Genomic DNA, 22,982 nt, shown 5'->3' on the forward strand with positions numbered 1-22,982 from the left:
TCCCCCATTAATACGGGTCACAAATAAAACTTTGTAGCATTAAAAAATATCTTTCTTTATTCATTCATAGCTTGGGTGGGAAGAGAAGGGGAGGGGGCCACTGGAGTGAGGGTGGGAGATGGGAAATAAAGGCACAGCACAAACATACATTACTGCAGTTCATTGCAAAACCAGTTTTTCAATGCTTTCCGAAGTCGAAGCACTCCGCGGTTGGCTCTGAGCATAGCACTGGAATCTGGTTGCTCAAAATTTGCAGCCAGCCTAACAGCCTCCACGGCCCAACCCTGGGGGAACTTTTCCCCCTTCATTTCACTCAAATTATGGAGCACACAGCATGCAGATATAACTGATGGGATGTTCTTTTCACTGATGTCAAGCCTAGTAAGCAGATATCTCCATCTGGCTTTTAAACTGCCAAATGCACATTCCACCACCATGCTGCACTTGCTGAGCCTGTTATTGAAACCCTCCTTCTCGATGTCCAGGTGCCTGGTGTAGGGCTTCATTAGCCAAGGGAGCAAGGGGAAGGCAGGATCACCCAGGATCACTATTGGCATTTCCACATACCCAATGTTTATTTTTTGGTCAGGAAAGGAAGTGCCTGCCTGCATCTTATTGAACAGACCAAGTTCCTAAAGATGCGCGTCATGCACCTTTCCAGACCACCCTACACTGATGTCGGTGAAACGTCCCTTGTGATCCACAAGCGCCTGCAACACCATTGAGAAGTATCCCTTCTGGTTATGTACTCTGTGGCAAGGTGCTCAGGTGCTAGGATAGGGATGAGAGTGCCATCTCTTTGCCGCCCTCCCCCCCCAGTTTGGGAACCCCATTGCAGCAAACCCATCCACTATGGCCTGCACGTTTCCCAAAGTCACAATCCTTCTTAGCAGAAGCCTATTGATGGCCCTCCACACTTGCATCATAGCATCTCCAATGGTGGATTTACTGACTCCAAATTGATCTCCAACTGACTGGAAGCAGTCTGGAATTGTCAGCTTTCACAGAGTGATGGCCACTCGCTTCTCCACTGTCAGAGCTGGTCTCAAGTGAGTATTCACATGCTTCAGGGCTTGGGATAGCTCCGCGCAAAGTTCAAAGAAAGTGGCCTTTCACATACGAAAGTTCTGCAGCCACTGCTCATCATCCCATACCTTCATAACGATGCAATCCCACCAATCTGTGCTTGTTTCCCGGGACCAGAACCGGTGCTCCATGGACTGAAGGTGATGCATGACAGCCTGCAGCAAATGGGAATTGTTCCGCTCTATAGCTTGTAACAAGGCAGCCTCAGTGACATCGCTATTTTCTATGCTGTGGCTCTTCTCTCACCTTTGAAAATACTGAAGGATAAGCCATGAGGTATTTGTGATGCTCACAATGACAGTGCAGAGCTGAGTGGGCTCCATGTCTCTCCGGCAACGGTGTGCGGGCAGCATAGAAAAACAACGCGAAAAAATGTTTGCAGTTTGTTTGGGACAAGAAGGGAGGGTGAGGGAGCTCGTTGCATCATGGGAGGACAACAAGCTTCCCAAAATCCTCTGCGGCTAGTTGCACTGTGGGATAGCTACCCATGGTGCACTGCTTTGAATATTGACTCAACTGTGGCGAGTGGGGATGCAAGAGCCCAGCGGAAGGAGCGTGGTGTGATCACGCTCTTGTGATTTCTAAAATTCGGCAGGTGAAAGTTGATTTAAAGTAAATCGACTTCAGTCTGCAGTGTAGACATACAGATTTACTTATGTTGACCTAAGCCCCAGTGTAGACAGCACAAAGTCGACAAAAGAATTCTTCCATCAACCTAGCTACTGCCTCTTGGGGAGGTGGATTACCAATAGAGATGGGAAAACCCCTCCCATTACTGTATTATCTACAGCAGTTGTGCAGCTATAGCGTTTTAAAACGCACCCCTAAGTGACTTAAGTGACACTGACAAGAAGCATTGGTCTGGACAGTGCTATGTTGGCAGGAGAGCTCCTCCCACCAACATAGCTACTGCCACTTGTTGGGGGTGGTTTAATTATGCCAACAGACGAGCTCTCTCCCATCAGCATCGAGCGGCTACACGAGAGATCTTACAGTGGCACAGCTGCATCGGTATAGCTGTGCCACTGTAAGCTCTCTAATGTAGGCATTGCCTTGGGGTTTGTCTACATTGGCGCTTATGCCGGCAAAACTTATGTTGCTCAATGGAGTGTTTTTTTCACATCCTTGAGCAACAAAAGTTTTGCCGGCATAAGTGCCAATGTAGACAAGTTCTTAGTCTGCAGCCAGAAACCAAGGGCTTGTCTGCACTTAAAACACTACAATGGCACAGCTGTGTAGCTATAGCGCCTCAATGTAGACACTACCTAGAACAACAGGAGGGACTCTTCCTTTGGCATAGGCAATCCACCTCCCTAAGAAGAATTCTTCTGTCAACCTAGTGCTATCTATACGGGGACTTAGGCTGGCTTAATAATATCACTCAGGGATGTGGATTTTTCACACCCCTGATTGATGGAGTAAAACTGACTTAATTTGCTATTGTAGACCAGGCCCAAGTGTTACTCATACAAGTTTAACTTTTACCAGTGAGAAAACAAAGCAGTGACATGCTGCTGCCAACTTTTTAACAAGGGCTCCCTCCAAAGTCCTCTCTGCTAGTTATGCATGGGACTTTCCCTGGTAAAATAACTTTTTCCTCCTCTCCAGAAAATGCTTGTGTTGTGCACACACACATGCACTCCAAATAAAATGAAACCATCAGTCCTTCCAGTTGCCCTCCTGGCCAAATAACTCTCAGCTCACCATACTTTTCTCTCACAAGCCTGTCTCAGAGTCTCCATTAGATGGTTTTCCGCACCTAGCACCAAATTCCTTAGCAGTAGTAAGTGGGTCATCTTAAAGCAGCTCACACTTACAGAGCTACAGCTTACCGGCCCAAACTGTGTGCCTACTCTTGCAACATTATTATCATTTGTTTTGTACTATAGTAGTACCTAAAGGCCTCACCCAAGATCAGGATTCTACTGTATTGAGCATTAGACAGACACATAATAAGAGATCACCCATGACTCAAGGAGCTTATAATATAAAGCCAGCCAACCAGGAAGAGACAGAAGCAGAGAGAAGTGAAGTAACTTGCACAAGGTCACACATTCAATCAATGGCAGTGCTGGGAATACAACATCCTTTCCTGACTCCTAATCCAGTGCCTTAGTGAGCCACTAGACCAAGTTGCCTCCCACAGTTCTATTGTGAGAGCACATGCCCAGCCCCAGGGCCACCAGTGAGCACCGCCACTTATAGCAGCATGTACCCTTTTGGTAAGGGAGGAAGCCAGGGAAGGAAGTAATTGGGGAGGAAATGCAAACAAGGCAGTAAATAAGAACAGAAAGCAAAATATCAAAAATAAAATAAGACAAAAAGGGAAAAAAGGGTCAAGACACAAGAGAAGAAAGGAGCGGGAGTGGACAGAAACAAATAGAGACACAGCAGCTGTGCTGAGGCATAGCACAAGTATGATTTTTGGGGGAGGGGGGTTGTTTTGTTTTTTCATTCCCGGAATTACTGAAATACCAGGTTCATGCATGGAATGGATGGAGCAAGCCCCTATTCCATCTCCCTGCTCCAAAAATCTATTTAATATAGGAGTTCTCAGAGAAGTAACAGACCAGATATTAAACTGATAAGAACAGATACTACACTTGATTTTAAGGCACGAGTCTCTCATCCAACATTCTACACAAAGGGGCCTCCAAGAAGGAAAAGCTGAAAAACACTGTGTTAGCCTCCTTGGTAGCTCAAAAGGTATGCTTCTACCATACAGTCATTATTTAGAAATTACTACAGGTGGAAATGGGTAAACACACAGACAGCTGTAAGAGAACTTTTAAAAAAAGATATTTGTTTGTTTATTTATTTTAGTGCACTGCAAAGGCACTTTGAACAGGGACAGATTTATGAAAATCTGGTCCAAAATATTACAAAGGAAAGATTTCCAGTGGAGCCCAGAGGACACATTTACCTTCACTTTAAAAAACAAACTCAAAAACCTATCAACAATGGAATTACTCTTTTTAAAAATACAGTTGTTCATTTTTGTTACATCTGCTTCACAAATATCAAGAGTATGTAATTCAAGGAAAAGGCGAAACATGCACCAGGCAGTATGTGAATAAAATGTAACATGATTTCCTACCATGGATTCCATAAACATTTTGTATCATCTACACTACAAACAAAAAATGTGTTACCCCCAGACAACCTGAATTACAACAAACAATTGTGCACTGGCACCAACAGACTGGTAGTCTAGATAGGCCCATAAGTAACCTGGAGACAGTGAGTTGTACACTCTGGCCCCTAGATATCTTTTTTATTTGTCTCTAAATAGCATAATATCCATCACAATGGACACCACTTTTAGTTAACAGTCTTAACATTTAAAGTGTCCCTAAGCTTCAGAACTAAAACTACTCTGAGTTGCATGGAGGATGTGAGACACCACAGATTTACTGTTTTAGATTGTCTATAGATTCAGGAAGATTTTGCTTTAGTTTATTTTCAGAATAATCTCTTTGCAACTATAAAGGAGTATAAAAAAATTGTTAACGAAAGCTGAAGTTCTGCAGAACTATGGGACAAAAAAGGAAAATTTAGGTGCATGCCACAGGATCAGCACCACAGATGTAGGAGGCCTTTTGTATTTCTAACTGCTATGAACCTATACACTCAACTTTAGAAACTAGAACCAAAATTTTGAAAGGCTCCTGAATCAACGTTTTGCCTCATTTTCAACCTTGTTAAGTACCTGCAACTCCTACTGAAGCCAAAGGATGGGAGCCACAGGTACTCAGAATGTCAGAAAAAAAGTCCTTTATAAAGGAGTGACATATATAATGCTGGCATTTCCTACATTTTGAGAACTCAATTTTGCAACCTTAATGCTTTTTTAACATAATTTGGGTGTGTATTACGGGTATATTACAAAGGCATTTCCTAAGTAACATCTTAGGTATTATGCTTTGCTTAAAAAATTAGAAATATGAACAATAATCCATTTTTTAATAAATCCTGTCAGACCAAATTACATCACCCCGTTAATGAATGAGCATCGCAATTAACTAATAGAAAACTGGCATCAAGTGACTTTTTCCAAGCTTATCAAGCATACAGAGAAAATACATTTTGAATGACACAGATCCCAAAATATAACCTTCAACATTTATTAGACATCTCATATTCATAGTTATTTAACATCTCACTCTTAACGGTTTTTGCTGGCTAATAGTAGTTTGTTACTAACAAGGAAAGCTACATAAACATGAAAAAAAAAAACTATTGTTGCAAAACATTAGAAAAGCTGATGATTCACTGAAGATGCTGAGAAATCACCCCCAGGTTCATTCTTAACTAATTACTCTGCACACCAACTACTAAACAATATTGATTACGACACAATTATAAATCAGCAACTTGAACTGGATGTGTCGATTACTATAGTCACATCCCTTTCTCTCACTATTTGCACAAAAAAACCGCTGTAATTCATAATAAAGTATGTTTACAAAAGTTATTTCTTCACATTTCTTCAAAAGTCTTGTGTATGAACATATGTTATAAACACAATATTTATTCTGCCACGCTTCAGGTTTATCACTTTTCAGTATTGCTATCAGTGTATGACCTGAATGAAATTACCTTACCACCAAGAGTCATTACTTGTTAGGGTTACATTTTGCATAGTAAGACAGGCTCTGTTTGCATATTGTATATCATCCTTATTGTACAGACAACTTTCTAATTAATGGTTGCATATATAAGCTACCTCGTAATCAGTCAGACTGTTAGGATGGAAATATTACTATTATCCAATGCAGCACACACCATGTATTTCCAAAGAATAAGATAATGAACTGGTAATTTATATACTTTGTGAGCTAATAACAAAAGTTGTCTGACCTAGGACTTGGCAGCCATGGTTCTGTACTTGCCACTGCAATTTGGAGTGGTGGAGCCTGTTCTTTGAGTATGCTTATGTGACTGACCATAAAACCCATTTACTCTGGCTATGCGCTTTTATCCAGAATCACATGTGAAACAAACAAATAAATTAAATGATTGAAACTTTTATACTGATTTCTCATCAGTGTCAACCGGCAAGTTAGGGTGTGGCAACTGAAATGCCTATCTTGATTACATTTTTCCGGAGAAACCAAAAATTATTTTATCAGGATGTAATGTCTATTTATGTGACTGCACAATATAAAATAAGAAAATGACTAGTCAAAATTTAATTTAGTAGAGCATAAATTCTCAATTAAAAGCAGGAGAGTTAAAAAAGAGACACTGAATTGTAACAGCTGATTAACAAAAGCTTTTGTTACTCTTAAAATGTGTTATCAATGTTGAAAAAATAAGTGGTCCCCATCCTGCAAACTCTTATTACTGGGGTAAGACTTCTTAACTTCAATGGGACTATGCCAGTAGCTGGCACTGAACCAAGCAGCAAAAGCTTCCAGGATATGGCAAACAGGTACAGCTACCACTGTGCGTGGCAACAAAAGCTTCCAGGATCTGGCAACTTAGTAGCAAAATGAATCCTTTAAGAACTATCAAACCAAACAAAAAATAAAATTAGATATAAATTTAAGTTTTAGACTGCGGTCAATTGAGGTCTAGACAAAACCCTACGCTTGTTCACTGCCTAGTCTCCAGTCTGCTCCAAGTTTGAAAAGGTAATTGAACTCCGTCTATAATTACTGGATTAGACACAGATGGGCTCTGAACATTTCAGGGGGGAAAAGCACTGTTTTGATTCATTTTATGATTGCCTGTAAGGTCGAACTTTTCAAAATGTACTTTCATCTGTTAAATGGTTTCTCTAATTCCCGGGGGTATATCTTCAATAACTGATGTTTTAAGCAATTTGGGCCTATCAGATCCTGTCTTTGAATGTAATAAGCTGCCCATTTTCTAGTATTATAAACGTGCATGTAGGTTAATTGCTACATCTCTTACATATTTTCAAAATTGCACTTTTTTGGAAAACAAAATTTTACTCAGCAACTGGTATATAGAAACTCTTAGAAATACTGTATTTTAGGCTGAAGAATATCTACGCAAGAATTAATAAATTATTCAGCTAAACCAGATCAACTCCCTAAAATTCTCTGTAACTGATAAAACTTCTCTTCCTAAAGATGCATCTTAAATACTCTAACACTGAGGTTTCTCTTTCAGTGAACCCCTCCCCTCCCAACCAATAACAAAATTGTGGAACATGACATGCCATCAGCTGACCACCACTGTTCACTCTGCTTATATTTCGTGAGTGAAATTCTGTCCTCACTGAAGTCAATAGTAATTTTGCCACTGACTTCAATGGGGCCAGGATTTCATCCTATATTCCCCCTTAACTTTTTGACTGTCTTGTCTATTTAGATTGTAAACTGTTCAGGGAAGGGATTATCTATCTCTCTCTTATTCTGCCTGTTAGTGCCTAGCACAATGGAGCCCTGATTTTGGTTGGGAACGCTGGCCATTACCGTAGTACAAACAGTAAATAATAATAATTTAACAATAACCAATCAGAATGTCATGTAGCAGCAAAGACTGCAGCCTCAAAACATAAAGAAAAAAATATTATTTAAATAAACAGGACAGATTTTTATATTTTGCTATTAATATCTCAGAAGTTGCATGTCAGCCTTTTGCTCTATATAATAATCTTCCAATTTCTATACAAACGAGTTGTATTTGAGCAAAATTACATGTATGTCCTTTATCCTGTGAAGAGATCTGGCTGTGCAGACCCTTACACTCAAGCAGTTGCCTTTGAGGATCAGACAGACTTCTCTATATAGGGAGTTATACTGAAATACCTATTCCTAATTAACTCCATGTGTGAATGCTCTTATTCTGGAATTAGATTGCCTTATTCCAAGGTTATTTTAATCCTTTGGAATAAGGCATTCTGATTCTGGAATAAAACAGAGTTAATCAGGCATAGTTAACCCACTAAAAATATACACTTTGCCTTATTCCAGATTAATTTTGCTGTGTAAACAAGCCCTAAAGAGCATTTAATCAAAGATTTAGGCTCTAAGCACCGGTAATAAGGATAATGGCAGATATGTTAATGTAAACCCTCTTCTGTCTGCATACAGGATGCTGAAAGAGGCTGGAAAGTATGGCATTTTCTCCAGGTAACTTCAAATGTTTAATATTTTAGTCATGTTACTTTCAAATGATTCTTCTCAGTAAGGGCCAAACCCTGGTTTTATTGACGTTAAAGGTAGCTACTGCAAAAGCTTAAGTGGAAAGATGCTTCAGAATATATAAAAATAATGTTCATCATACAAATTCTCTGACAAAGAAATTAGACCCGTGTTCTAATGCATGGATTATCACTATATATTACACAAAAGTCCCATTGAAATCAGTAAGATTCTACTAGTATATTTCAGTGGTTAATTTAATTGCTGCTCAATATGGATAAAGTAGTAGTTGTTATATCTTAGGAGTTAAAAGGTATTCTGACCAAGAAAAATGCCCTCTACAAGTAACAAAATTAAACACAAAGCAAAAAATTCAAATATGCTTTCTTTTGCTTTCTTTTTTGTAGTCATAGTTATTTAAAAACATTGATTAACACGGACATCTATACTCAAAGCCATACCCTGCCCTCAGATGTGCACGAATGACTCCTATTGGTGTCAATGGCAACTATTCACATGTAGACTTAGACAATGAATATTTGTAATCATATTATTACCTAGATCTCTATTGGGTGCTTCTGACTACATTTCACTATAATTGGAAAAATGTTCACATGACAATTTATATGGGATAAGATTGTTAAAATTAAACATGTAAATATAACCCCCCACTTTAGAGAACAAAGGAAAAGACTTCTTTTCAGCCCACCATTCTTAGAAAAACACCTTTCTTTTTTTTTAAAAAGTGCACTCAAATGATTCTTGTGGCTCTTTTCTGAACCCCTTCCAATTCTTCAACATCCTTTTAAAAGTGTGGATGCCAGAACTGGGCACAGTATTCCATTGTCTCATTAATGCGTTAGGCAGTGGCAACACTACCTCCCTACTTCTACTCGACATTTCCCTGCTTATTTCATTAAACTAGATTTTTTAAATTAAATCTTAGTGTTTAAAAACATAGTATCATTATTTCTGTATCAACTGCTGTGTGTAATGTCTTCAATGAATACTGCTTAAATGGGCCAAGTTCTGTTCTCAAATACTTCCCAATGAAGTAAATAAAAGCACTACTTGCAAATCCCCCCAGTAGAATTTGGCTTAAGAGTCTTTGAACACTTTCAATAAATCCTTTAGATAATGAAATCTCCTGTGCTCCAATTTAAATCTACATGATGAAACGCTTTCTCCCTGAATAATGCAACAGAAATTATATTACATATATTATCCAAGCAGATCTATCTAGAGTACAATATAGAATAAAGACTGAAGAAAAAATAAATTAAAATTAATCAAAATTTGTAGCTGTCACTTAAAAAAAAAACCCTTTGTAACTAAATTCTGAAAGAATATCCCAACATGCACATCTGTTTAATATTACAAGCCAACTGTCAACATCCTAAGTGAAGTTTTAATTTAATATTTTTTCTTTCTTGATGTTTTACCTTTAATCAATGCCTCGTGAGAGTATCAGCTTTCTACAAGAAACTGTTAAATATAAAGAAATGTTATTGTAGCATGTTTATAAAATCATAGTTCGAGAACTTTTTATTTTTCTAAAGCCTGACCACAACTTAATTATCTGCAGGACATTCCAAACTCACAATTGCAAGCTCCAGTTCCCAAGCAATTTTAAACAATATCTACTGTACAGGACATAGGGTATTCCAAATACCACAACATGGTTATATTTCCAAAAGTCAGCATTAGGGCCTTTAGACCTGGTTTTTATTTTCAATAAATATTTGTTTCCTCTCTAATCTTTAAATGGTTATCATCACATGTTTTTATTTCACATTAGTTTGCGATCCTCAGTTTTTTGTTTTTACTATAAAAATAAGCTAGGTTTATCTATCTTTGCATAATATATTACCTCCAGTTCAAAGAATTTTGTAAGATACCTATTCAACTCCCACCTCCATTGTTCTCACTCTTCCCCAATCAAATAAAAATTAAATACATTCCCAGGCAAAAACTTTGTAAACCTGAAGTTTAAGTTTGAAACAATATATCACTTCAGCCAAAAAAACCTCTTAAAAGGATGCTGGAGATTCTTCAAATCACAGAAACACTAGAAAGCTTGGAAATTCCAAGTTAAGTTACCACTTTCCAATGACTTCCAAACTATCTGAAGGTATGCAAATACACACATAATTCAATTACTTAAACAACCTTAGCTCTGCATCCATAGTGCCAGTCTGAGAACAACCAGAAATTCTGGGTCTGTTATGAGAAGTGATTGGAAATTTTTCAATAGAATGTTTTTCCATCAGAAAATGCTGATTCCTCAAAATTGAAATGTTCCATGGGAACATGTCAGTTTCTACAAAAATTCCAACAGAAACTCATCTGGTTTCTTGTTAACTTGTCCTCCCACTTACCTGTTTCGTCAGCAACCCACCTAGCAGGCTGCTGGGGATCCAGAGTTTCCAGGGCTCCCAGCTCTTCAACAGCTCCCCTTAGTGGATGACATGGAGCTGGAGCTTTTCAGCAGCTCACCTGATGGGCTACTGCGGAGGCAGGACTCACAGGTTGTCATGGAGTCAAGGATTCCAAGCTCCTGGGGAGAATATTCTGTTTTGGAAACCCTGAAACATTCCCAGTGGGAACATTTCAGAGTTTCCAAAACAAAACATTGCAGAATTTCACTACTGCAAAAAACGTCAAGGGTTTGGCTTTTCATCCCAATTCACGATGCAAAATTTTCCAAAACCTTGACATTTTTTTTTACAGTAGTGAAAGTCAGCTCCAGCCAGCATACATCAGAGTTTCATTTCTTTAGTGACTACAGAAACATTTATATCTTGCTCTTAATCTTAGTGAATCTATCTGATGAACTGATGTGCTTTTTCTCAGAGTTTCTGGGCGGTACGTCTATACTGCACACTAAGCCTAGGCTCTGACTCAGGTTTGAACCCAAGCTTCTCTAATGTCCACACACAACTCAGTCGGTCTTGGGTCAGCAAGCACTCAGGACCCAGGTCTTAGGACCCTGTCAGTGGGGTGAGACAGAGTCCAAGTCCCACTGTCACTTGGAACCAAGTCCTGTCATTTTGCAGTGTGGACACAGGTCAAGCCACATACCAAAGTCAGATTAAATCCACAACACCCAAGGGAGAAAAACAGTCAACCAAAAATGGAAATACCTGACGGAGGAAAATCGCAAGCAGTGATTCCACACAAATTAATTTTTACATATTCAGCTACATCTAGGTACCTTATATGGCCCCCATGACACCTTAGTAGCTATTAAAAATAGATAACTGGGTGAAAACATTTTTAAAAATGTCATTCATTGTGAGCTTCATCATGAGGACTTTACTTCACAGAAATACTTAGGAAGGGCATGGATTACCTTTAAATGTATTTGTTTTTTAAAGATGTGAAACAAAATATTTGTGTAAACAGAACAAAAGGCAGAAACTTAAACTTGAGCACATGATGTGTTTGTACTATGCTGCTGTCCCTGTCCCCAAACAAAGGGAAAGATGGAAGGTGAGACAGAATATAAGGGTGAGAAGGGGCAAACACCATAAAGGTTGGCACCTGACAACTATGAAGTGTTATTTTTGGCAGACAGAAAGGTTTGCCAACACGGCCCTGAAACCAGGAAATTTAAACTAGCCACAATTTGTCATTCTAAGCAATTATTTTAAACCGTAATATTTTAGTTATTAGAAACATTTTTCAAAAATTGTTGGCATCAACTCCCTTCTGCCCCCACAATTTCCCCCTTTAATTGCTCTTACTGCTAAAACTGTAATTCTAATCCTTGACCTACTTATTCTCCATCTTGAAAAGCATTTTACAGGTGTACTGGCACAGAGATCCCAAGACACTGAACATCATATAATATTTTACTGACATACAGTATCTCTTCATCAATGCTGAAACAAAAAGAATTTTAATCCACTAGGTATTAAAAAAATACAAGGAAACAGCTTGATGTTGAGATATTAACTCCAGTATCTAACCATGGTGATCAAAACACACCCCGAAACAACTCCTAAGATACTGAAGCATAAATATTACCTAAACACATATTGACAGTAAATATTTATTACTATTTGTTTACATATTACAGTTTCTTTGGTGTTTCAGCTTTGAATGACCAGATCTTACAGCTTTTCACACTCGCCTTTGTACCTATCTTCAGAGAGACAACAAGATGACCAAAACACTCCCATTTTGTTGCTGACAAATTTAATTTATAATCATTGCTAGAGTCCTAAACTACAGTACCAAAGTTGTATTACTGATAATATGGTAAAAGTTTAACAGCACAAAGTTGCTAAAAATCTATGAACTCTCTGAAATTCTTTCAGTCAGACAAATGAAACCACTTTGGCGCACCTCTGAATTCAGCAGATACTATGGTGAACAGCATTCTACAAATGCCCAAGACAAAGAGGGTACCCCATCCCAACTAGTCATAATATTTCTTTTTTTACATTAACTTAGTATAAAACTAAAATGTAGGAGATATGCCATATGCACATATAAAAGTACAGGCCTAGGAAGTCTGAAAGGCCAAGATAAGGTTTTTCCTCCCCTAACTTATTTAAATAAGAAATGGGGGAAGTGAGAATCTTCAGGTCTTTCCTGAAGGAAAAAGGGAACAGAGATGCCAACATCTGGGGGGAAAAAATTAAATTATTCTCTTTTTAATGAGTTATTTAACAGAAGAATCCAAAGCTGCCAACAATATTAATATAACAGAAGTGGTCAAAATGGTCAGCCCATCCTACCCCCAAAATTTAGAGAGAGAAAATATTTACCAGAGAAATTAAAAATAATAACTATAGCATAACAAACAGAATTCACTAACCTAAAAGTTCTGTAGGTTTTTCCTTGCTTCCCCTTCTTCATTCCATTTTTCTCTCCTCCCATTTCAGACCCATTCTATCACTCTCTATACCATTTTCTGTTTTCTCCCTCATTTTCTCTCTCTCATCTGCCCTATTTGCTGTGTCCATCTCCCAGCTCTGTGTTAAACTCTCTTTCCTCCTCTTCTGTTCTCTCCAACTCCCCAGATCTCATTCAGTAGTCCACTTTCTCTCCAGTCGTCCCCCCTTGCCTGTCTTTCCCCATCACTCTGCTCCGCCACTGAAATCCACTCTCCATCTGCTCCCTCTGAGCTCCCCTCCCACCCCTATCTCCTTTCTGCTTCTCTCTTCTCTGGGGCTCATCCTCCACCCCAATGAGGGCCTGCTTCTGAGGAAAGCAGGAAGCCAAATCCTCCCTTCTTCCCAAATCCACCCTGTGCTAGAAGCCTGTAGCTGAGCCTCCATTGAGCTTATCCCTTACTTGTGGCAAGATATCAAGTCAGCAACTCAGAGGAGGAGTTAATTCAATTGCCAGCCATCAACAGAAACCTAAGCAGTATCTCCCATAGTTAAAACCCAGTAAAAAATTCCTCCACTTGCCCCCTCCCCCCAAAAACTCAGTGACCCAGGAGCATCAAAGGTTGGAAGACTGAAATGGGGGGGGGAGCGGAGGGGGGAAGGAACGAATATCCTCCACCACAGAGGGCATGTGCCCTCAGAATATTGAGTGGCAGACTTGGAGTACTTGGATGCTTCACTGCCACAGTGGCAAAAATAATTAGCAACTTGGGGTGGGGGGCTGATCAACTAAACTTTCAGCTCTGTCATTTACGCTATATTGGGAAAACAACTTATACAATGGGGTTGATTTTTTTTTTTTTTTTTTTTTTTAAAGGTAGCTGGATTTGAACTGACATTTAAGAGATCCCCAAAATAGGGACACTCATAACTACATCCTCCAAAGGCTGACCATGAATACTCACCACTATTTCCAAAACAAATTTGACTGAAACCAGAAGCAGTCACATAAGGTCCATTAGCTGATTTGGCAGCTAAAGCCCCAGTGTTAAATAATGAAAGTTTTTTATTCTACTCTGAAGTCATTTTAGTATCTTTCCCCTATCATTGCCTCTCATTGCTTTTCACTCTTTCTTCTCCAGCCTTTTTAATATGATCTTCAGACCTTCCCTCAACTTTTTGGACAAAATTCTTCTGTAAGAAGGATGGACGGAATGTGATAGGCAGTTGAAAAAAAAATCAGGCTTATAATAATTCAGATACCACCTTCAACCTCAGATATGAAGCAGAATCTGATGTTCATATTGGAAAGAGTTGAATTTTTTTCAGCACAATTTAAATGCATAATTTGGCATCACTCTTAAAAGATACAAATTTGTGCAAGTGCTGTACAAAATACAGCATTATCAAGGAATATGTTATGAAATAATGAATATTTTAGTACTTAGGGAAGGAAGAAATAAATCTGATTTTTTTTCTAATTATCTCAGTTCTGAAATGAATTTATTAGACCTCACACACACACACACCTCATTGACACAGGTAAAAAGTAAACTGAGAAACTCGTAGTCCAAAATTGGGCATATTCACTAATTTCTACTAAAGAATATAATTGGCCATACCAAGAATATCATATATTATATTTACGGGCACATATGCTCTTTTTGGAGTTATTAGATAACCATTAGAGTCAAGTCTATTGTATAAAATAGACATAGTAAATCTGTTTAGAATTTTCTATATTATATTTTTGGATTCTGACAATTTCAAAAAATAAAGTGGTCTGACATTTTTGGTAGTATTTGTTGTCCCTTAGTCTCCCTCTGAGTGAGATTTCATTATGAGTTCTTATGGTGTATTTCATCACAGAGGAACTAATTATGATGAAACAGACTCAGTTCTGACTCACAATCTCATTTTTCTCATTGATTTAAATGAAATTACTCTCATGGGCAGCAGTTTTCAGGATTATCATCAATTATTATATCCTACACCAAGCCTGAACTTTCAGCAAATACAGTACTGTATTAAAACACAAAGTATGAAGGAACTCATGCCTTTATCATATCAGTAGCTTTCCTTAGTCGCCTGTTTAATTTTTCAGTTGGGAATACAAATTAACTACAGAGATTAATTTGAAAATGATATTTGCAAATTAGATGTAGTACTGTTGTGTTATTAAACATGCCTATGTAGAGGAAAAATTCTGATCAGCTAAGTTTTCTTAAAGTCTGGGTGACTAACAAGAAAATGTGGTCATCCACATCTTCAGGCTACAGTCTCATTCTCACAAGTAAACTGAAATTATACTTTGTTGCTGCTGTGGTTGTCCAAGAGCCTTTCTCTGAATTCTACTTGTTCTGTTTTGGACTAGTGTTTCCCTTTTTTTTCCCTTCTCCATTTTTAGTATTTCTAACTCTTGCTTGTGTTTAGTTTTGTCCTCACTTTAATGTAATGCTCCGAAACCACCATTCAGAGACCAAAGCCTACACTACAAAATTAAAATCGACCTAATTTACATTGGCATACAACCACTGCTGTAATGACATTGTTTGTGCCTGTCCACACTTTACTTCTTGTGTCGGCAGTGCACGTCCCCATCAGGAGTGCTTGTATCAATTGTACTGTCAGTGTGAGACGACTCCAGAAAGCAAGTAACACTTAACATCAGTAATGCAGTGTTTACACTGACACTGTGTCGACCTAACTACATTGCCGTTGACTCTACGCCGCTTATGGAGGTGGATTTATTAAGTCAGCACAGCGGGGCAGTTACGTGAGTAGGAGCAAAATTTAAGTATAGACACTTCCATAGTTATGTCGACATAAGCTGCCTTGCATCAACCTGACTCTGTAGGGTTGACCAGACCTAAGTCAGAACTGAGAGCATATAATAAATTATTTTTTAGTGGACCAACTTCTGTTGGTGAAAGAGAAGTTTTCAAGCGATAAAGAGCTCTTTTTCAGGTCTGGGAAAGGTAATCAGAGTGTCACAGCTAAATACAAGATGGAACAAATTGTTAACAATGCAAATAATTTATTTCACATTCAAGTAAAATGTTCATACTTAGCAATAGCATTTTGATAACACTTTGTATTTTAAAAGCACTGTATAGACATTTTCTCCTCATAACATCCCTGTGATATAAATGGGTAACTAATTAACCTCACTTTTACAGATGGGGAAATGGAGAGAGAACAGTGAAGTGACCTGCCCAAGGGCACACAAGGAGTCAGTGGTAGAGCCAAGATTTGAACTAAGGACTTCCTGACACCCTAGTCTGCATTCAGTCTGTCAGACTATGCTACTTTATGATACTCCTGAAGATATATCTCTACCGCTACAATGACCAATACCCCCTACAGCACACCTTTCAAGATCCATGGATCTTACACATGCCTATTGAAACATGTGGTATACCTCATCCAGTGCATCAAATGCCCCAACAACAAGTATCTGGATGAAGCGAGACAATCACTATGCTCTTGAACTCACACAGAAAAATGATAAAAGCAAAAACACCCTATCACCCGTGGGCGGACATTTTTTTCCCCCACAAAACAATCACTCCATATTGGAGCTCTCAGTCCCCATCTTCACATGAAACCTGCATAAGACCTTCAAAAGACAAGTCTGGGAGCTTAAATTCATAACTTTCCTTATCACCACAAATCTCCATAGAAATACTGCTTTTATGTCTCTTTACAGCAATCTGTAACCCATAACCCGCCTCTGTTCTCTGACTGCAGATGAGTTAACGGCCCACTTCATTATGAATGGTCCCTTGCAGCACGCTAGCTCCTATGCTTAAAAATCTGTTCCACCTTGTATTTAGCAACACCACTCTGATTATCTTTTTCAGACCTGAAAAACAGCTTTGTATGTCTACACAGCAATGTAAGGGCTGATCTATACTAGAGAGTTTTATCAGCGTAAGTCAGCTTTTGTCAACAAAACAGTGGAAGTGTACAGACTAAAATGCTCTACCCACCGATATAACTCCTCTGCTATGCCGACATAATAAAACCACCCCAATGAGAGGTGTAGGGCTTATGTCAGCTTTGTTAGGGTGACGCAGTGTCAGTGTAGACATTGTGTCCCTTACATTGGCTGTGGGAATGGCTGTCTTGTCCATTTTACCGCTCCAGCCCCCTGAAAGCTGAGCAGTTAGTCTCTGCTCTGGGCTGGGAGAGGTGCAAGAAGACTGGACACATGGTCTCCACTCCCAGTTGCGAGCAGGAGGAGAAGCCTGGGCAACTCTCCACTCACTCCCCACAGGAGCCAAGGCAGCCTTGGCAATTTCATGGCTGTGACCCAAGCAGCCTTGTCAATTTCATGGTTCCCAACATGGAGCATGGGGCAGGAGGGAAGGAAGGCGGGGAGAAGCCAGGGCAGCTGGACCCCCCTCCCCAGGGGTGAGATGCTCCAGGCAGCTTCCTTCTTGGAATGGGGAAGCCCTGGGTGGCTTCCCCCGCTCTCAGCTGGAAATGGGGAGGGGAGAAGCCCGGGGCTGATTCCCGGCAGGGAACAGACAGTGATGGGGGAGGAGGGGAGCAGCCCACTGGCCTCCCAGCAGAGAGCCAAGAGATCGGACTCTCAGCTCCCCACACTGCCCCTCTTAGGTTGGTGGAAGTGCATGATCCTGGTGAGGATGCACTCCACCGACCCAAGGAGGGCAGTGTGGACATCAGCCACTGCAGTAATTAGTGCAGTAGCTGTAAGTTAACCTCTGTTAGGACGACTCATTTTTCTAGTGTAGACAAGGCCTAAGCCTAGAGTTAGTAGGACTTGAATCAACTGACCTGTGTCAGGGAACCCTGGGCTTGAGCATCTACATTGCATTTTAAACCTAGGTTAAGAACTCTCTGAATTTTGCTCTAATCTAAGGCTCTGGCATCCATTCTGCAGTGCACAGACCCGAGCCAAAATCAACACTTGAGCCCGAGGAACGTAGTATACTCTGGGAAAACTGTACTGCCCACCCTGTTTCCTAACTGTGGCGGTGCTATTTATGGGACTCAGGTGCCCATAAGAAGCATATGAGTACAAAAACTGCAATATTTAGCTCTTTGGTGGCTCTCAGTAGAATGACTGCAGTTTAAAAAGGCTTTATACTGAACTACTATCTAATCTGAGAATTGGGCTCTCCAGCTCTAGGCTGAGTCACATTGGCAGGAAAATGCCCATGTGCACCTATTCTGAGGATAATTAGGACATCAGTCCCCAACTATTAAACTATTAGGACATCAGTCAAACTATTAAAATGAAACTTTGCAATTCTTAATTTTTAAAGTGGGATGTTCAATGAAAGTGTTTCTGCTTCTTATTTATTTTTGTCTCTTTGTTTTGAAGTTTGACATAAAATGTAGGTTTCAGAGAAAAAACACAGACATACCCCAGCCTGGCTGCTGCCAGCTGCGGAGCAGTGAAGGGCATCCCCAGAGGTTAGGGTGCAGCAAGCCCTGGGATCCCTTATGTCTGCCCCCACCACACCCCACGAGGCAAGGATAAGGGATCCCTAGGAGGCTGCAGGGAAGTTTTGGGTCTGACTCCCACTCACCACCCTCACAGTGCATGGCTGCCCAGGTGCCCCTGCACACACAGCCCCACTGAGGGCCCGGGGGTCCCTGAATCAAGGGACAGAGAGCAGAGCAGGACCAAGTGACTGCCCTGCAGGGGGGGGCAGCAGCAGAACTCCCGGCTCAGCACAGCCAGGAGAGGGATGACACCTAACATCCTGGCAGCCTCCTCCCACCTGCCAGGTTTGCTCACTGCTCCAGGCAAGCGTAGCAGCAAGGAGAAGCCAGAGCAGGAAGGGGGAGCGCACCCGATCAGGCAGTAATAGTGCTTCTGGCGGCTGTGCTGGTTGCCTGCAGCCCTGCTCCTCTGCCCCCGGGAACTCTGTGATACATCTGGAGAACTTCTGTGACCCAAGCCAAGCCAGGGTCATATGAACATAGGAACATAATAGGGCTTGGACCCTAGGTCTCAACTTAACACAGGCTCAGACCCTCCAGCTCTGCAGGGTCCTGGGACCCTGGGTCCAATCCCTAGGTTAGCACATTTGATGTGTGCACGCCGGGGGAGCAGGGAAGGGGCTGTTGCTTGAGCCTGGGCTTACAGTGCTGAGTAGACATAACTTGTGTAGCTTGTCTCTGAGCTTGACTACACTTGAAACACTACAGTGGCACAGTTGTGCCACTGCAGCTCTTCAGTGTAGACACTACCTACACTCATGGGAGAGATTCTCCTGTTGGTGTAGGTAATCCACCTACCCAAGAGGTGGTAGCAAGGTCAACAGAATAATTCTTCCATTGACCTAGCGCTGTCTACATGGGAACTTAGGTCAGCTTAATTACCCCGCTAGAGGTGGGACTTCTTCTCACCCCCGGCAGTCGTAGTTAAATCAACCTAATTTTCTAGTGTAGACCAGGCCTCTGTCTCATTCACCACAGAAGTTGACCCAATAAAAGATATTATCAAACATGATGACACTATTGCAATATAATGAGTAATGGCTATCTTGTTTGAAATCTATATCTGATTATCACAGGTTTGCTGTTTCGCATTGTGAGTGTATCCACAGGTTTTGTTCTTGGGTCCCCTTCAAGTCAGTAAACAATAGTCTGATGGGGTTAAAGCATCTACATTTAGGCCATTCAGTTTTACCTATAACAAGTCCAGGAGACTGCTTTGCTGGAAAGGTATGCCTAATTTTGTCTTTCTTTGTTTTTGTTTTTAAACATGTTATGGAGAAACTATCACCATTGCAATGCTATAGGACATTGAAAACTGTCTTTATACCAACAGCAATATATTGTGGAAGGCAGGTGGGTTGGTAGTGAAAAGCTTTGTTGGACATGTATATGTACCATCATTTGTTGTGGATTTGATGGTATTTAAGTATAATTTCAGACGTTGAAATTCTGAGGTGGGTAATTTTTTCTTTTCCTTCCTACTCAGTACCTGTATAAAGCAATGTAGCATATTCTGGATGTGTATATTGGTCCATTACAGCAATTCTTTTTTCAAAAAATCATTAAATCATCACATAGACTGAAAACATGGAAACTAGATGTAGGGTAGTTGCTGCAGCCTGGTGAATCTAGAATCCATATGTTCAATGACTCCTTCAAACATAGAAATCTCATTATTCCACAGTTTTGCTTCTAAAGACTCAGAACATTTACTCCTTCAAATCTGCAATCCTTAAGGATACATTTTTAGATAGGAAGGCCAGGCTTGTCCTTCACTGAGTTATGTTTCAGCATTGACTTTTCTAGGCTTTGCAAAGCCTGAAACAATAACAGATGTTCTCCAGAAAAAGCAAGAGTTTCATTCACAATAGTAATTAAGCCCATCATGTAGTACAATGTGACCATTAATTTGCCTGTCTTGTTCTCCTTAATGCCACTAACGTAGGTTCTCTATTTCTGCACCGTGTACCCTGGGTAAAAGCCAAATGATCATTTTGCTTCAATCCTCTAACCTAATTAACAATCCAACATATTTGACAAATGCCTTTCCAAATATCTCACAACTGCCTCAAAGATATCAGCAAGAGCTTGAAGTTGTTGTCTTTGTTGGGACTTAAGTGTAATACAATTTGAAAGTGTCCTCCAAAATAGATAGTGTTTAAAAAGATCCAGCAAAGCAAGTTTGAAGTTGTGGTGAAGAAGTACATAATCACAACCTGAGGAATTAGGATGTCTAAACTTGGCCAACACACCATTTAAACAGCCCACATGAATTGCTATACCATCTAAATTCAGGCAAACTCATTTTGATTTGAGCTCTTTTACCTGGTCCCTACAATTTCTAAAATGCCAGATTCGAAATCTACAATATCAGCGAAGAGCACAAGGTTTCACAGACATCCTGCCCAAAGAGTATGTACATCAAATCTTACTCTACTACAGACTGTTCAGGGTCCCATTAACAAGCATATTAATAAATCTAAAGCAAACACCGTATTTAATAACTGTAAGCAAGTAACAATGTTAAACAAGCAGAAACTTTTGGATTCCTTCATTTCACAGACCAATCTAGTAACAGAATCTTCTCAGGGACGAAATCACACATTTGCTACTTTCACTCTACTTGATCAACACAGCAGTCATGTGCATGTAAGAAGTTCTAAAGATCTTATACTCATAAATAATGGGAAACTGCATCTTTGCCCCCAGATTCCACACCTGTGGAGTCTGACAAGAATCCATTCCCTCTCTGGACTTATTCAATATCTAAATGCAGCCACTAGGATAGTGGTCCCCAAACATTTTGGGTCCATGCCCCCCCCCTTACCTGGTCCACACACACCCCTGGGAGCCGAGCGCTAGAGCTGCAAACGGGATTGGAGCTGGGGCCAGGGAGTGGGAACGGAGCTGCAGCCGGGGCGGGGCTGAAGCGAAGCTGGGGACAGAGCGGGACTGGGTGTTGCTCCCTCCCCACTCTCCTGGGCCCTGCCACACCCCCCTGAACTTTCCTCTGCACCCCCAAGGGGGCACATCCCACAGTTTGGAGGCTACTGCACTAGGAGAACTGGTAAGACTGTATGGACTCAAATGCCAGCAAAATGAAGATGACACACAGCACTATTTATTCTTCACTACATACAAGCTAGAGCCGTGTTTGAACAAATTCAGCATATGGATAAACAGCATCTAACTGAAGCTGAGCTGAAGCAGGATGGAGGTTATGCTGGGGGGCACAGAAAAGTACTCGGAGGAGTTTGTAGCCATGATGCAGTCTCCTTTGGTTGGATGCGGTGATGAATGTAGGAATTTTGATAACCTTTTTTATTCCTCTGTGCTTTGCATTGCTATTCACAGAGTGTAATGACTTAAAAGCTACTTTTGGAACAGAGCAGGAGACATGAGATATTGGGTCATGCCACTGTCTGGGGTGGTATGAATGGGTCATTAAAGGACTGGCTGAAACTGAACCATATCTTAGTGGAGGATCCAGAAAGACAATGGAAACCCCAATGGCCAGTACATTCACACTGAACGACCAACAGCAAAGAGAAAGGAGATTTCCCCTCAGCTCTCTGCAGGGAAGCAGAGCAAAGGAGAACAAATGGAAAAGGTGTCAGGTGGCTGTGTTAAGAGCTGGCCTTTGGAGAAACACAGAAGCTCTCACCTAGGACTGACCGGAAAAGGGAGAGCAAGGGTGGAGGGGGAAAGAGAGAGAGAGAGTGTGCACCAAAATGGATTCTACAGCAGCTTACCTGTGTAGCCTCATGTTGGCCAGCCTCAACTCTGTCTTCACCTTTGCTTCTCTGTGCTAAACTAAGGACTTCCTAATGCCTTTTTCCAGTGGACTAACACATCTACTCTATTTTGAAAAGGCTGGCTGCTGTTACTGCAAATACTTGCTGAAGAGCATCGATCCTTGAAGAGGGCAAGAAGTCTCTGAACAGGAGTCTATCTCAGTTGGACTCACTGGGCAGAGCTCATAAGTTGAATCAAGAGTGCTGGAGCCTAGAGGCTCAGTCCAAGAGATACTGAGATAGCATGGCCAACCCATACGGAAGAGTGGGACCCCTTGGGGGGTCTGGTGTACTGAAAGGGTACCTCCAAGGGACTGTTTAAAAAGCTGAGGTCTAGCACAAATCCTGTGGATCCTAGGACAAAGAGGCACACACCCACAATAGTCCAATTCTGTGGTAGTTCAAAAGTGCTCCTATATTTCACATCAACCCTAAGCTATCAAATAGCATCTTCAAGCAATGCTATCTACCATCTCCGGTTGGGCAGGAGATGCCATTCCAACCTGGTAGAGGATAACTTGGTCTAATCTAAGCTATACACACCTTCATCACCTCCCATCTGGAGTACAGCAATGCAATATAGTTGGACATAAAGCCATGAGGTCTTAGGAATCGAATTAATTCAGAATGTGTCAGCATGTCTTGTTGGCAACCAGGGCAGATAA

The 22,982-nt window shown here is 40.7% G+C and overlaps 1 protein-coding gene and 1 pseudogene across 3 annotated transcripts in view; both read right to left on the minus strand.

Annotated features, from left to right (window-relative positions):
• Nucleotides 1-22,982, minus strand: part of STX18 (syntaxin 18) — a 110,450-nt gene that overhangs the window by 72,646 nt on the left and 14,822 nt on the right. Inside the window, exon 1 of one of the 3 annotated variants that reach the window (XM_067556401.1) lies at nucleotides 9,647-9,663. The exons of the other annotated variants lie outside the window; for them this stretch is intronic. The gene's annotated coding sequence lies outside the window, so the exon portion shown is untranslated. Of the gene's footprint in view, nucleotides 1-9,646; nucleotides 9,664-22,982 lie in introns of those variants that run through there. 3 annotated transcript variants of the gene reach the window in all.
• Nucleotides 3,528-3,751, minus strand: LOC137158627 (U2 spliceosomal RNA; annotated as a pseudogene).

Source organism: Emydura macquarii, unplaced genomic scaffold (genome assembly GCF_026122565.2).
Source record: "Emydura macquarii macquarii isolate MOO-44397 ecotype Brisbane River unplaced genomic scaffold, CSIRO-AGI_Emac_v2 contig_1768, whole genome shotgun sequence".
NCBI classification, from domain to species: Eukaryota; Metazoa; Chordata; order Testudines; family Chelidae; genus Emydura; species Emydura macquarii.